Source organism: Aulonocara sp. 'chitande type north' Nkhata Bay, linkage group LG13 (assembly GCF_057382095.1).
Source record: "Aulonocara sp. 'chitande type north' Nkhata Bay isolate Kocher_YH1m ecotype deep benthic linkage group LG13, A_spYH_male_GT1.1, whole genome shotgun sequence".
In the NCBI taxonomy this organism is placed as follows: Eukaryota; Metazoa; Chordata; class Actinopteri; order Cichliformes; family Cichlidae; genus Aulonocara; species Aulonocara sp. 'chitande type north' Nkhata Bay.
The window spans coordinates 26682780-26696439 of NC_141356.1; the positions used below are offsets into that span (position 1 = coordinate 26682780).

A 13660-nucleotide genomic window follows, 5' to 3' on the forward strand; every position below is an offset into this window, starting at 1 on the left:
TTCTGCCACAACCATTGGAGGTGACAAAAGCAGGGCAAAAGACACCCTGGGGGCACACTGGCTTCAGGTACAACTGACAGATTTGGGACTCGCTCTTCTTTGTGCTGCCAGTGCTTACAAAATAAAATAACTTGTAATTTATCTTCATAAAACAGACTATTTACCTGCACAACAAAAGAACAAAATTTTCACTTGTTCCTTGGCTACAATTCTACTTATTGATATGGAAAATCTGTAGGTAACACACTATATTTAGAGGTTAGTCATCTACAGACCACAATGGAAAAAGAAAAGCGAACCCCAGACAAGCAGACACAAACCCAAACAAGAGAAATAATCGGAGAGTGTTAGTATGGGTTTGCACAATAAGTGTCAGTGCCACCAGGAAATATCAGGCTTATGAGATCTGATCGAGTTCTGCTTCAGTTCAGACCTCAGTCAGTATACACAGTCACTCCACTGAGCCTGAGTTGAGGAACAACTTTGTCAGAGGGTACTGTTGCACATAGCTGCTGAAATGTGATGAAATTATGTTAGAAGATTTTAGCACCACAGAGCAAAGTGCTATAACCGCAAACAGCCATCGCACCGGGCAGTGGTAAAAAGACATGCTGTATATAGGTGATTGCCATCGTCTTATGAACTTTCTTACACAACTTAATTATTATTTCAAATATTTCTTTTCATTTTTGTTTTTTACTTTGTCTGTTTCCATCAAAACTCCTCCAACTGTTGTACCGTTATGGCACTGGAGGCTTCTTTAGATGTCAGGGCTGACGTAGGGGGAGTCAGAAGGTACATTCACTCATTCAGTCAGACAGACAATTACTCAGTTTCTCATCCTTTGCCCACCTGCTACACACTTAGACACTGACACGCACAGACCTCAAACTCTTAACAACTCGCTCCAGCTTACCAAGTTGGACTCTTTGTAAAGGAGCGTTGACCAGCTCACCGTCATGGAACCAAATGTAAAGAGACAGAGAGGAGAAAGGGAGACCCAAACGTCAGCTGAGGCCCTTTCTTTTTATGAGTGATGGGAGATTTCCTCTGAACCTTTTGACACACATACACATGTACTATAAACACAAGTAGCAGCACATCTCCAACAGTGTGTTATTGTAAAAGAGTCATAAATGATGGCTCTTGTCAGCATTTTGCGTAAACTTGCTACCACCGTGATACATTTCACACATTTGGTACATGTGTGTAAGCGTGAGCATGCTCACATATCCAGTTTGCATTTCTACCTGGAAAAATGCGATTCCTCCAACTGGGATTCGCAAGTGACACCTTCAGTGTCCCATTTAGTTTATTTAGTATTTTCAGAACTTTGTAGTCAGCTACTAGAATAACAGAATCGGAGAGGAGAACAGCAGAGACAGTGAAAAGGTGAAAAGAGCACTGGCTTTAAGAGTATATATCCCACAGAGAAAATTCAATTTCACAGACAAAGCACATTCATGGAACATTTTGTCTTAACTCAAAAAAGCGGAAACTCCTTTTGACTGGTTTGACTAACTTGATTATGAGCTGGACCAAGTTGAGACTAATCGTTACCCCCATGACATTTTACCACTCGATCTGTGCATTTTTGAGGCAATCAGATGGGAACACTTCAAAGCAGAGATTTTATTAGTTTTGAAGAGTCAACAGAGGCTCAGCACGTTCCATTCAATGAAACCTGACTCAACTATTAGCAGACTTCTTTTGGTGGGAGAGATAAAGAAAAATGATATGCTTAAAGCAACCACAATTCCGGCTTTATTCGGGCATTCAGAATAAATGTATGTGGAGCCTTAGTCTTTTTTTTTTTTTTCTTGGCCTGTCCCGTTTGGCTCTTTTGCCATCAGAATTGTTGTCTAAAGGCAAAGAAAGATGCCCAACGGATTTACTTTACCAAATTGACCATCCCAGCCTTGCCGTAATGGTCCATTTGATTCACCTTTTATTGTTTATTTTATTTTCACTTACTGAATACGGGACAGACTTGACTGGGGGAAAGAAGGGGAGAAAGAAAGAGGGAAAGAGAAACAGCTGAGAAGAGGGACGGGGGAGAAGGGCAAAAGACAAAAACCAACAGAACGGGCAGAGAAAAAAAAATGCATATATCAATCACCTGGATCACCTGCTGAGAAAGAAAAAAGAAAGCAAGCAGAAGAGAACAAGAGTAATAGAATAAACAACATCACAATGATATATGGGAATATGACAGTAAATACTAAATGTTAAACATTATTGTGCAGCACATAAGATCAACAGAACACAGTGTGCTTTGAGGTAGGAGCCAAAAAGGGTGTAGTTTGTGGGTGTGATCACCCGTGTGTACACCTGTGAGCATGGACGCGCTTGTTTTTTGTTTTTTAAAAGGTTCCTTCATGTAATGATCTGCTAGAGGGTGTGGGGGGGCCACAGCCCCGTCCTCCAGGGCGTGAAGCAGGTGTGGAGGAGATCAAAACTCCAGACATCCAGAGGCCCCCAGAACACAAGAGACCAAGGAAGACCAACAGAGGGGCAGCCGCGCCACTGTCCCGGAAAGAGCTGAGGAGAGTCCCAGATGAGGGCTCACTCAGCAGCCGCGGAGCAGAAGCCAGGGGGAGTTGCAGTGACGCGCCCGTGAGCTCCGCCGGCAGCCAGCTGCGCCTGAGTGACCGAGCCCCAGGCCGAGAGGCCGGGGGCACCCCACCTCCGAAGTGGCCCGAGCGAGCCCCAGGCTCCAGGCCCCGATAAGCGGCCGCCAAGGAGTGAGCTGGTGTGTACCTGGACGCCCATCCCCGGACACAAAGAACCACCAACGCACCGATGTCTGAGGGGGTCCGCCACTGGCAGGGGAAGTGGTGGTAGGGGGAGATAGGCCTCCAAACCTTGGAGGGCCTGAGATGTCCCCAGAGAGGTGGCGCCTGACACCCAACCTGACATATAGACACAGACATACAGGCACACACAGATACAAACATCCATTCCCACCCTCATGCTCTCATATGCACTTACTCCACACTCAACCAACGTGGAGACAGACATAAAGAGACGCTGTACACACGATCACACTCCCCAAGCGTACTCTACAAACCGGGTCTAGGTGCCCCCGCCCCTGTGGAGCCTTAGTCATGTGTGTTGAATGTTTTGGAATTGACTCGTATTGTCTTTAAATGCATCGGTTTTACTCACAACCTGCAGGTGAGCTGGTGCGTTGTAACGAGGCTTTTACTCATTGGTGTCGTTCCAGGAGTCGCTGTTCGTAATGTGAACCCAAATGTGAGCTGTGTGTTTAGGCTGTTGCTGCAACATCGGCTGTGATTTATGAGCCGTAGTTGTCACGTCAGACACTTTCCTGTCACTTGATCTATTTGCTATGTGTGTGTGTGTGTGTGTGTGTGTGTGTGTTCTGTATCTATCGACACATCTGCTTGTCTTTCAACATTCATTCCCAAGTATGTGAAGCAAAGACAGTCAGAAACCATTTTTCCTCTTCAACTCTTTCTCTTCATCTTTTTGTTTATGTGCATGTGTATCCACATGCCCTCTCTGATTATCTCAGTAATGGCCAGGGTCATCAGTTAGGGATCAGGCCTCACCTCTGTTGGGAAATAGATAGATATGAGTTTCAACAAATGGAAAGGATTTTCCATTGATTGCATGATAACATTTTAGTCTTACACGGGAACAGGTCTTGGCATTTATGTAAGCATTTAGCAGTCATTATTTCCATAAAATCATCAAAGTTGTATAAAATCCTTTAATTTATAGTCTTGTCTTTGAGCCTCAAGCCTACTGTACAACAGAAAAATAGTTCATGAGGGTCCTTTTTATAAATGAGCTGGAACAAGTGATAAACACCACTGGAATGCATCGGATACCTCAAAGCTTGAAATGTGATTTAATAAAGTGAGCAAACCTAGACTGATGCTTTGGTGTAATGGAATAACAATACAATAGCTTCTTGCCCAGTGCTGTGTGCGACTGCATGTTTCTGTTTTCCTTCTGTAGTGTTTTATGGGGGCTTTGTTATTGAAATGTTAAGCAGCCCTCACAAGGTTATTTTCACGGCCATCCACATTTATCAAAATGAACAACGCTGACACAAAGTCAAAAGCAAGGGAATAACGACTCTTTAATGATGTCACTGCAATAAAAAATTCTGGTTGTTCTCCAGTAATCAGTGTTATGGACACAGTGACAGCTCTCAGGGTTATTTCAGTCCAAGATCAAAATGAAATGAACTTCAATCAGATGGCAAAAAATAAACCACAATTCCAGCTAATTTAAGTCATCTAGTTTTCTCTCATGCAGATAAAAAGCAAGTAGACTTTTTCTTTATATAAAACTAAGTGGAGTTGATAGTAAAGCTTCATTTTTTTTTTAGACCTATCTTGCTAAATATGTCGAAGTATAAAGGTAAACCAAAAATTAAACAATTAAACACTGAATTTAAAAAATGCTAATCATTTGTACATTTGAATTATCAAAAGTGCAATCGCTTTTTTTTAATAAATGGGCATTATTTAAACACAATAGGCTACACACCAAGATGAATCCATTACTAATATTCTTCCATAGCAACTCCTGTATATTTTAGCAGTCCTTGGGTGAAGCACATAATTGAAGCTGTCAGAAGCCAGCAGTAGACGACTGGGAAGTACAAGACAGATTGTGCATAGCTGCAAGAATGTGACATATTACATAAGACCATGTGTTCTGAACAAACCCTGCCCAGATAAATGAAGGTAAGAATAAACCAGTTAATTGTTAAATACAATGGTGCTTTTCACTAATCCAGTGGGCAGACATGCTACTGTACTGTGTTAATGGAAGAACAGCAGTCTAACATTGGCAGCAAGGCCCTTATTCCAAACCACTTCATCTGTCCTCTTCCAGTCTGGTTACCATACACCTATGCTAGTTTTGGACAACACAAACTTTGGAGTAAGAAAAGCATAATTCTCTCGTCTCTCTCTCCCACTTGATCACTAAGTGTGTGTGTGTGTGTGTGTGTGTGTGTGTGTGTCTCTCTCTCTCTTTCTGTCTCATGGTTTTTACCCCACACAAACCAATTTTCACAGATGAAAAATGTCAAGGGCAGACCACCTGGCTATTCCATGCCTGCTCAGAGGAAAATCTTCCCCGTCTTCATCAATGAGGCGCATGTTCTGTCCCACTCACATATCACAGCCATTAGACAGGCATGTGTTGGGCCGGGTCCAGGGCACAGCCTGCTGTTCGACTCACTGTAGTCTCATTCAGGGTAATCTACACCAACCTAACCAATTTTGCAGGTGCAAAAATGTGTAACAAGAAGAACTTGAAACATTATTGGACTGTTCAGATGATCCTTGGGTGGATTCAACCACCCGGACAGTTTGTTTTACAAGCTAAAATTTGGCCTATGAAAAAAAAGATTAATAATAATTAAGAGGCTCCAAAACTTTCCCATTCAATGACTTTGCAGGCAGCATCATTCAGATACTTTTGTAATGAGTGTGCTGGCATGAAACATCATTTTAAGCAGTGCATATATAAATAATTTAAAAACCATTTCATATATTACATTTTATTCTTATTTCATGCAAGTACACTGCATCTATATCATTCTAGTCCTCAGTATTTTGTGAAAAATATGCTTATTTAGTATAAATGATCATGTATAATTTTGTAAAAAAAAATCCAACAAGTTTAATTCATAGCTGTAGTTGTTCTTATGCTACAGTGATTGAAAACATTGTTAATTTAAAGCATTCTTTGTCACAGTCACAATACACCACCACACCACAGTAACCAGTTACTCTATGTTGTGTACATTTACTGCCCAACTCCAAAAGATAAAAAGCAAAGCAAATATTAGTATCTAGCATAGATTTTGCCAAGTTGAATGAAAGATATTGGCCCATATGTGCTGGATGCATAAGCTACTGGTCCTCGGAGGTTCATCTTATCAGCCTAACAGGGGTGTAACAACTCTGAAGGCCACAATTCTAATACCCACACTATGGTGCCCATGTGGGACTGCTGATAGCCGATTAAAGCACGAAAGCATAAAAAGAACTTTTACTTCTAAAAAAGAAGTGGCCGCTTGGTGGACACATGCACACATGCAGGGATTCGGTGTGTCCTCTAGGAGCTTAAGAATTTGTAAGAAATCAAGACTTTAAAAAACTATATTTTAAGAAGATTTCTTGATCAATGGTCTTTCTGTTTTCAGCTTGTGAATTGTTGCCATTATTATTGTGACTGGACTGATTTTATACCTGTCTCCCGTGACTCATATTGCCCCTATGTCAAGGTATGACTGATTGTTTTGTGGTCACACATGCAGTTGATATTTATACCGACAGGCACATTAACATTTTCCTTTTCCCCCAACGTGGGTGACCTGAATAAGTTGTGACTAAAAAGAATTACCACCTGAAAACGCTGAAAAAAAAATCAGCTTGCATATTTGAATTCATGAAAGTGTTCTTGTGTGCATGCCCTGTATGTGGTTATACTTAACTTGAGCCAAATGAGACCGCTGTACATGTACAATGTTCTATACTTGAGCCTACGGTCATGAAAAGGCCATACTGTGTTCCTACTGGATGATTAGATGTAGAGAAAGAGCTTCAAGATGCAGAGGTCCTGATTATAAACATAGCTGTTCCCTGTCAAAATCATATCATAAGCTGTTTTAAATTGAATTACAATACAGCCTGATTCTGGCACTACTGCCGTTTTGCAGACAAACCTCTGTGATTCTCTTATTCTCTCTCTGTGTAACATCATTTTAGATTAGCAAGCTGAACATGGTCCTTGTTGCAATTCATCTAAATCCATCCAGATGGCGTACGGTTTAAGTTTCATCCGCTGCAATGATTAGCTGATATGTTCCTTGGATCTGTTCCTTCATTTGCCCTTTGTGGTGACGGGACAAGTGTCGTTCCAGAGTCGCAAGACAACTGTCCTCCACCCTGTAATTATTCAATTCCTTTCTAGTTGTTGACAGGTACTTTTTCCGTCGCTGTATGCATAATTTTCTTTTATTGGGTGATTAAAAGCTTCTTTGGTCGTTGTCTTCACCCTCATCCCTGATCATATCCTTCTGTGATTGTCTCTGTGTTTGTTTCCTGTGAGAGTGCTCTGATTATCGTTGCAGTCTGGATACACTTTGTGCCACATGACAGCTGGAATTTCTCCTTACTTCCTCTAAAAGTCTGCTGTCATCTTGTACATATGCCCCTTTTTTATTGCTGTAATTGTTTCCATTTGATGCAGTAATTTAAACATTACCCTGAATTATGAGCATGGACTAACTATATAGTTCATATGCCGAAAACCAGAAATAGCCAATAAATAATTTAGTGGAAATAAACATGAAAAATAAATATGAAATCAGGGCCCCTTTCTTGCTTGTTTAACTGTGGAAATTTTCATTGATTCGCTTGATCATTGGTGCTGTGAGCCCAGCACTGACTTCAATAAAAGCTCATTCTTTGACTTCAGATGTTTAAAGTGGAATCCTGGCAGAAATCAAACTGCCGCACAGCTACATAACCGCGCACAAAAAGAAAAAAAAAACTCTTTTCATATTCTCCAAGATCCCAGACATATTTATTAAGGTCCCAAGTTCTCGTCTGCACTCCCAGATCAAATGGTTTCAGTCCTGGCTCCAATAATCAAACCATCCAACATTTTCAGAGCATTATCCTGCTACTCTTGTCCATAAAATGCAAGCATGTGGACACTGATGTTGTGCAGCCAAAGTATTTCAACACAAATCCGTCTCCTTCTCACTGTATTGTACTTCTCTTCCTCTCTGCTCTCACCCCTGCTGTGGTCTCACACCTCATTCTCTTCCTTTATTCCCTGTAAATGTCAAATACATTTCTGCTGATGGATGACATGTCTGCTAGTTTGTCTCTGTCAAATTTTGGAGATGATGTGCGATTTGGAGGACAGTTAGGAGCTCATGTTCCTTTGAGTCAGAAAACAGGAGAAGGTGTAATTTCCTGAGTCTAAAAAGCTCTAAAAAATAATCCAGACTCACTCTTACACTTTGGAAAAATGGCTGCTTGATTAAAGATATCTGAGCCAAGAAGTTCCCAGATCAGGGCCACCCTGTGCAGCGTGGCGCTAAGAGAGCCAGGTTTATGGATCATAATAACAGAAGTACTCCAAAGAAAACAAAAATATAGAATATTTTGAATATTAAGTGCACTTCTTGGATAATTCAAGAATCATAATGAGTGGAGAGTGACGAACGAAGACATCACTTGGTGTAATTAGATGGAGAAATGCTTGGGGGTTTATGTGCAGCCTCACACACAGACACACTAACACACTCCGCCTTAATTAGCGGCATATCTGGCCCTTCCCCGTCAGGACCGGGCCAGAGCTCAGAACAGGAGAGGAAGGCTGTCTGAGTGTGGAAAGCGCAAAGCACTTCAAAGCAACAGACGACTGGCAAAGACAGCAAGATGTCTGAGGAGATAGAGAGGGAGAGGCAGCACCCGAAGAGAAACACGGGAAGAAGAACGTGTCTCTAAATTGTTCTCGGTGAGAGACAGAACGACAGACACGAGAGGAAATGGAAGAAGGAGGGGAAACTGAACACACAGCACGTCGAAGCTAATACGCTAATCCACTTCTCTCTACTTTTCTTTGTATCCCATTTTTATATTTGTGTGAAAAATAATGCTTCTAATTAGGGGAAGCATACATTTTTTTTATCATTAAAAGCAATTGAAATGATCATAAATGCTATTGTGCATGTCTAAGTATCTGCATGCCTCTGTCTTTGTTGTTCTCACGCGCTCACACTCTTCAGCTCCTCTGATTAAGCTCAAATAAAGTAGCCAACAGTTCTGGGAAGACGTGGGCAGGCTTCTGCTCTTTGTGGCTGCTTCCCAGTATCTGTGATAATACGAACCCTGTGTGCCTTTGTGTCTGCACTTCTTCATTCATTTGCTGATGTCTATCTTTCAAAAGACAGTGCAGCTCAGCTAGTGTTCATTATGTGTTCAGCAGTTGTTGTTGTTGTTGCGCTATAATGTCTTTAAGGACAAGATGTTGATGAGCATCTGTTGTTGTATTCTCCATCCCTGTTTAAAGCCGAGTTAATATGAGCTTCCTGTATGGTCAGAGAAGTGGCTGACTGTGCAGCAGAATGAAAAATAGGATAGCAGATTCCTACACCCATCCTGGGTTTCTTTCAGAATAAGTTTGATTGAAAAAAAATGTGCTGACTTGTCAAACAAAGTATTCAGTGTCCTTGGCTGACTTACTACTCCCTTTCCCTCAGTACCACAGAACTGTTTGTATTTAATCATTCTAAATGTATGTTTTGATTAAGTAATTAAAACATTATCTGTGGCACTAAAGCAGGCGATGGAGGTTTATTAAATACAGGCAAAAACAATCCCTTGGGATGGATTAAGTTCCTTCAGCAACAACATGAACCTTTCATTCTTTCCATTTTATGCTGTTTATTTGCCAAATTTGTTATTTGGAAAAGAATTGCATGCATTATGTATCAGATAATCAGTCACTGATTAAGTTTCTCTTTGGAGTTTCTCTTTTTAATAAACACCCAAACCACAGCCCTAAATATTAGCATTTCTCCTGGTGAATTGAGTTAACATTGGAAATTTTTGTCATTTTGGCCTCTTTTTTCCTTAATGCTTGTCCACTACAGGGGGCAGTGAACACATGTGACCTTTGGCCTTTGGTTAACCTGTTGTGCTAGAAGGTCTGATGTTTTTGTTTTCAATCCAAAATCACCACATACCTCTATAACTGTGGAGGAAAGTCACTTTTATAATACAGCTGCAGCAAATAATGAGATTTGCTTTAAAAAGCAGACAGGTACTCTGGGTTCAGTTTTGCATTTAAAACAAAAAAAAAACAACCTTGCAGTGTTTATAAGAAACGTTAAATTACACTCAGTGATGGGGAAACAAGCGCTGCCGATGGAGAGTTAGATTACTGTACTGGCTCTCAGGACTCTCAGGCCATCTGCTTAACCATCTGAAGGCAGGAAACCGAGCTGGCTCTAGCTTACCTTCCACTACAGACCCCAGTAGTCTGTTCTGTACTTCAGCCAGAGCAAGAACTAAGCTTCCCAACAGCCTGGAATTCACTGTGAGCTATAACAAGGCACACTTGGCGTTCAGCCTGAACCCTCACTTTCATTTATGATGACAGCCACTTTCATATGCTAAGAGTGAGAGGGGTGTTGCTGTCTGATTTAATTTAGGAAACATGCATTAGTTTGTTTATCTGAAAAATGATTACTTGCAGCTATCAGGCTTATGAAGGGCACATTATTGTGACAGTTAAAATTCCTTCTGGTGTACACCTGAAGCATGCGTCCTTGTTGCACGCATGCCACAAGTCCCCAGATCAGCATAGACCTGCTCTCAGTCCTCATTCTGAAAGTCAGATTCTTCCACCCTGTAAACAAACAGCAGCTGGATAAGTGGCAGGTTGCTTTGCGGGATGTTGATGGAATAAGTGCGTTTTAATCTGTACAGAAACTTGGCTGCGAAAAGCAGATACAGAGCCAAACTTCAAACTTTGAGAGGGCTTTTTTTTTTTTTTAATTCTGTCTTTTTCTTTTCTTTCTCCTGACAGGCTCATTTTTCTTCTCTCAGTAGGATGGCTGCAGGTAGCGCTATCATTACACTCTACTCCATTACAGAGCACTCTATCATGGGGCTCTGTCCAACAGCTTTCATGCTTGTTACTGTCAATATCACTGACGGGGCTTTGCAGTGCAAAGTCCTGAAAGCTCATAAATTCTTTGTGTTTAACAAGTCAGCCTTTTGTGTCTGGTGTCCTATGGTGTGCAAATATTGTCAGAACACCACACCAGGACAGGAGCTCTATGTGTACAGAAACGCCAAAGACCCATGACTGCTTTCAAACAATTTCAGTTTCAGAGTCCTCTGCTCAACCAAGCATTCATTCAGGGTGGACACTGGAATCCCAGTGCTCTTAAAATCACCTATTATGTAAGAAGAACAGAGTCTTCTCTCTTTCTCTCCCTCTCCCCCATCTCTCTTTCCAGGCAGAGAAGACTAATGCCGCGTCATCTACCTCCTGGCACGACCCTCTCTCTTCATTATTGGAATAAGGCCCTTTTTCCTGTCATGTTTTCACTTCACTGTGAACTGTGGAGCTGAATACAGATGTGTGTGTGTGTGTGTTTGTGTGTGTGTGTGTACGTGTGTGTGTATGAGTGTGTGCATGATGCACTTACTTCCTCTCATCATAATCAATACTGCAGAGCATAATCTGGGTTAATACCAGCAGGAGAACAATCACAGATGCAGCTTTCATGGAAACTCTGTTTTGCTTTATTGAAATGATTTATATCTGGTTTGAATCTTTTAAGTTGTTGCAAACAATAGTTAGAAGGAAAACAATTCATTTAATACAGTAAAAATTGAACAAGATGCATTTTGTTGGGCTGAGTTACACAAGTCATTCCAGACACACACTCCTATATCTTTTGTTTATTCAAATCAGCAATGTATAATCTTAGCTCTCTAATCCAGAACAAACATCAAGAACTTCAAAGCAATCTAACTTGGCTGTTTTAAATAGATCAGCTTCTGATCTAGATTACACAGCTCTGTATACAAGAACTGTGTTCAGCTGACATCATCTCTGTAGAAATGAAGGGGGAAAAAGTTTAGCTGTTGCCTCCATTAACAATTCTAAGTTTTGGATTTCTTCAAGCACAAAATGAAATGACATCATTGAATTTTAGCCATGAATGTGCCCTTTTGTGAGTCCATGGCTGTTGTTTAATAATCATGCATGGCAGCTCTGGTGCTTTGCCCTAAGGGAAGATGATACTGAATTTGATCAAACAGTACTACACAAACAAAGGCAGGAGAAAAAACGAAACAAAAGACAGTTATTTTGGTCCAAATGGTTTAAATCAAACAGTGCTGAAAATAGATAAACATCACAGACAAAGAGACAGAAACACTATCACGTTGGAGAGCAACAGCAGAGTGACTGTTTAGTGAAAGCTACCTCATTGATTATTCATAAATACACTTTACATTTCCACAGGAATATGAAATAAATCCCCTCATGCCTTAGCAATAAGTTTTATTTCGGGGGACTTTTACAAGACACAGTAGCAGGCTCTAAGGTGGGAGAAACCATAGCAACAAACCAGGCATATTTGAGTTCCACTAGCTCAGTGGGAAGCTCTGAGTGTGTGTCTCTGTGTCCCAGCAGACTGTTTCAAATATGTGTCCATCTCAAAGCAGCTAGAGCTGAAAGACATGTTGATCATTTCTTTTAAACAAGGTTTCAGGGTTGAATATAGCATCAACATCACCACGGCTGTTAATCATATTTTAGGATGTCTGTGTAGGTTCTCAGTCATGCAGATCATCGTATTCTAGGGAACTTGGAAAGAAAAGCGACTTTCTTGATAACTTCTTCTTCCTCATTTCTAAGACCAAATGGTGGAGAGTCCCAGGTATTTATGCCCTATTGGGAGTTGTCCCTTAAAAGAGTTGTTGACCCACTATTGATCATATGCCTCATCACATGAGCCGAGATGTGAAAAAGAGTGGGGGTCATTATCAGCAGAGGTTTTGGGTAAAGCTGCTGTGAAAATTTGGTTTCTCCCGTGAAGAGGGCTCAGCACTCCTCACTGCACTAAACAGCATACATTGTGTTGTTTAGTTTGTGTTTGGGAGTTTTGTCCCTGGTCTGAACCAGTGTGTGGCTGCGTATGAAGTACACTGGAATGTCGTGCTTGGAGAAGACTCTCCTGAGTTTCTCTGATAAACCTGCTACATAAGGGATGATCTGTTTCTCCCTAGTTGGTGTCTGACCTTCTTTACCGTGCATCTCTGCTAATTTGATGAGAGCCCAATTAGGATAAGCAAATTTAAGAGCTATCTTTAAATGTGTGTTTTCCTTCGTTTTCCCTTCTGGCTTACAGGGAATGTTTTCTGCCTGGTGTTGCAGGGTCCTGATTACTCCAAGTTTGTGTTCCAGAGGGTGGTGGGAGTCAAAGAGTAGGTACTGGTCTGTGTGTGTGGGCTTCCAGTAAACTTCGATGTTGATGTTTCCATTCTCCTCAATGTGCACGGCACAGTCCAGAAATGGCAAGCTGTTATCCTTTGTGTCTTCCCTGGTAAACTTTAGGTTTCTATCCACTGAGTAGACAGTGAAGGTTTCTACTTCTTGGATTTTGATATTGACTCAGGTGTCATCCACATATCTATAAATTCTATAAATGCTGAAGCCAAGAGCTTTACTTTTCACTTCTTCCATGTAAAGGTTGGCTACAGTAGATGATACAGGGGAGCCCATGGCATTTCCATGTTTTTGTGTGTAGAAACCCTCATTGTATTTAAAACATGTGGTGCTAAGGCAGAGGTCTAAAAGTGCGCAAATCTGATCGGGGGTAAAGCTGGTTCTGTTCTCTAAGGAGCTGTTTTCTGACCTTTTCTGCTGCCTCAGTTGTAGGTATGCAAGTGAAGAGTGAGACCACATCAAAGGACACTCTGGTTTCATCTGGATCCAGTGTAAGTTTCTGGACCCCACAAGGAGATCTAGGATGGTGGCAAGGTGCTTGGAAATGTTGCAGGTGGCTGAGTTGATCCTGTTAGGTCTGAGTGGGACTCCTTTGTGTAACTTCAGAGGTTCATATATA

General features: G+C 41.3%; 1 pseudogene; it reads right to left on the minus strand.

Moving 5' to 3' along the window:
* Positions 1–12483: 12483 nt before the first annotated feature.
* LOC147316216 (uncharacterized) lies at positions 12484–13395 on the minus strand (annotated as a pseudogene).
* Between the last annotated feature and the right edge of the window lie 265 nt (positions 13396–13660).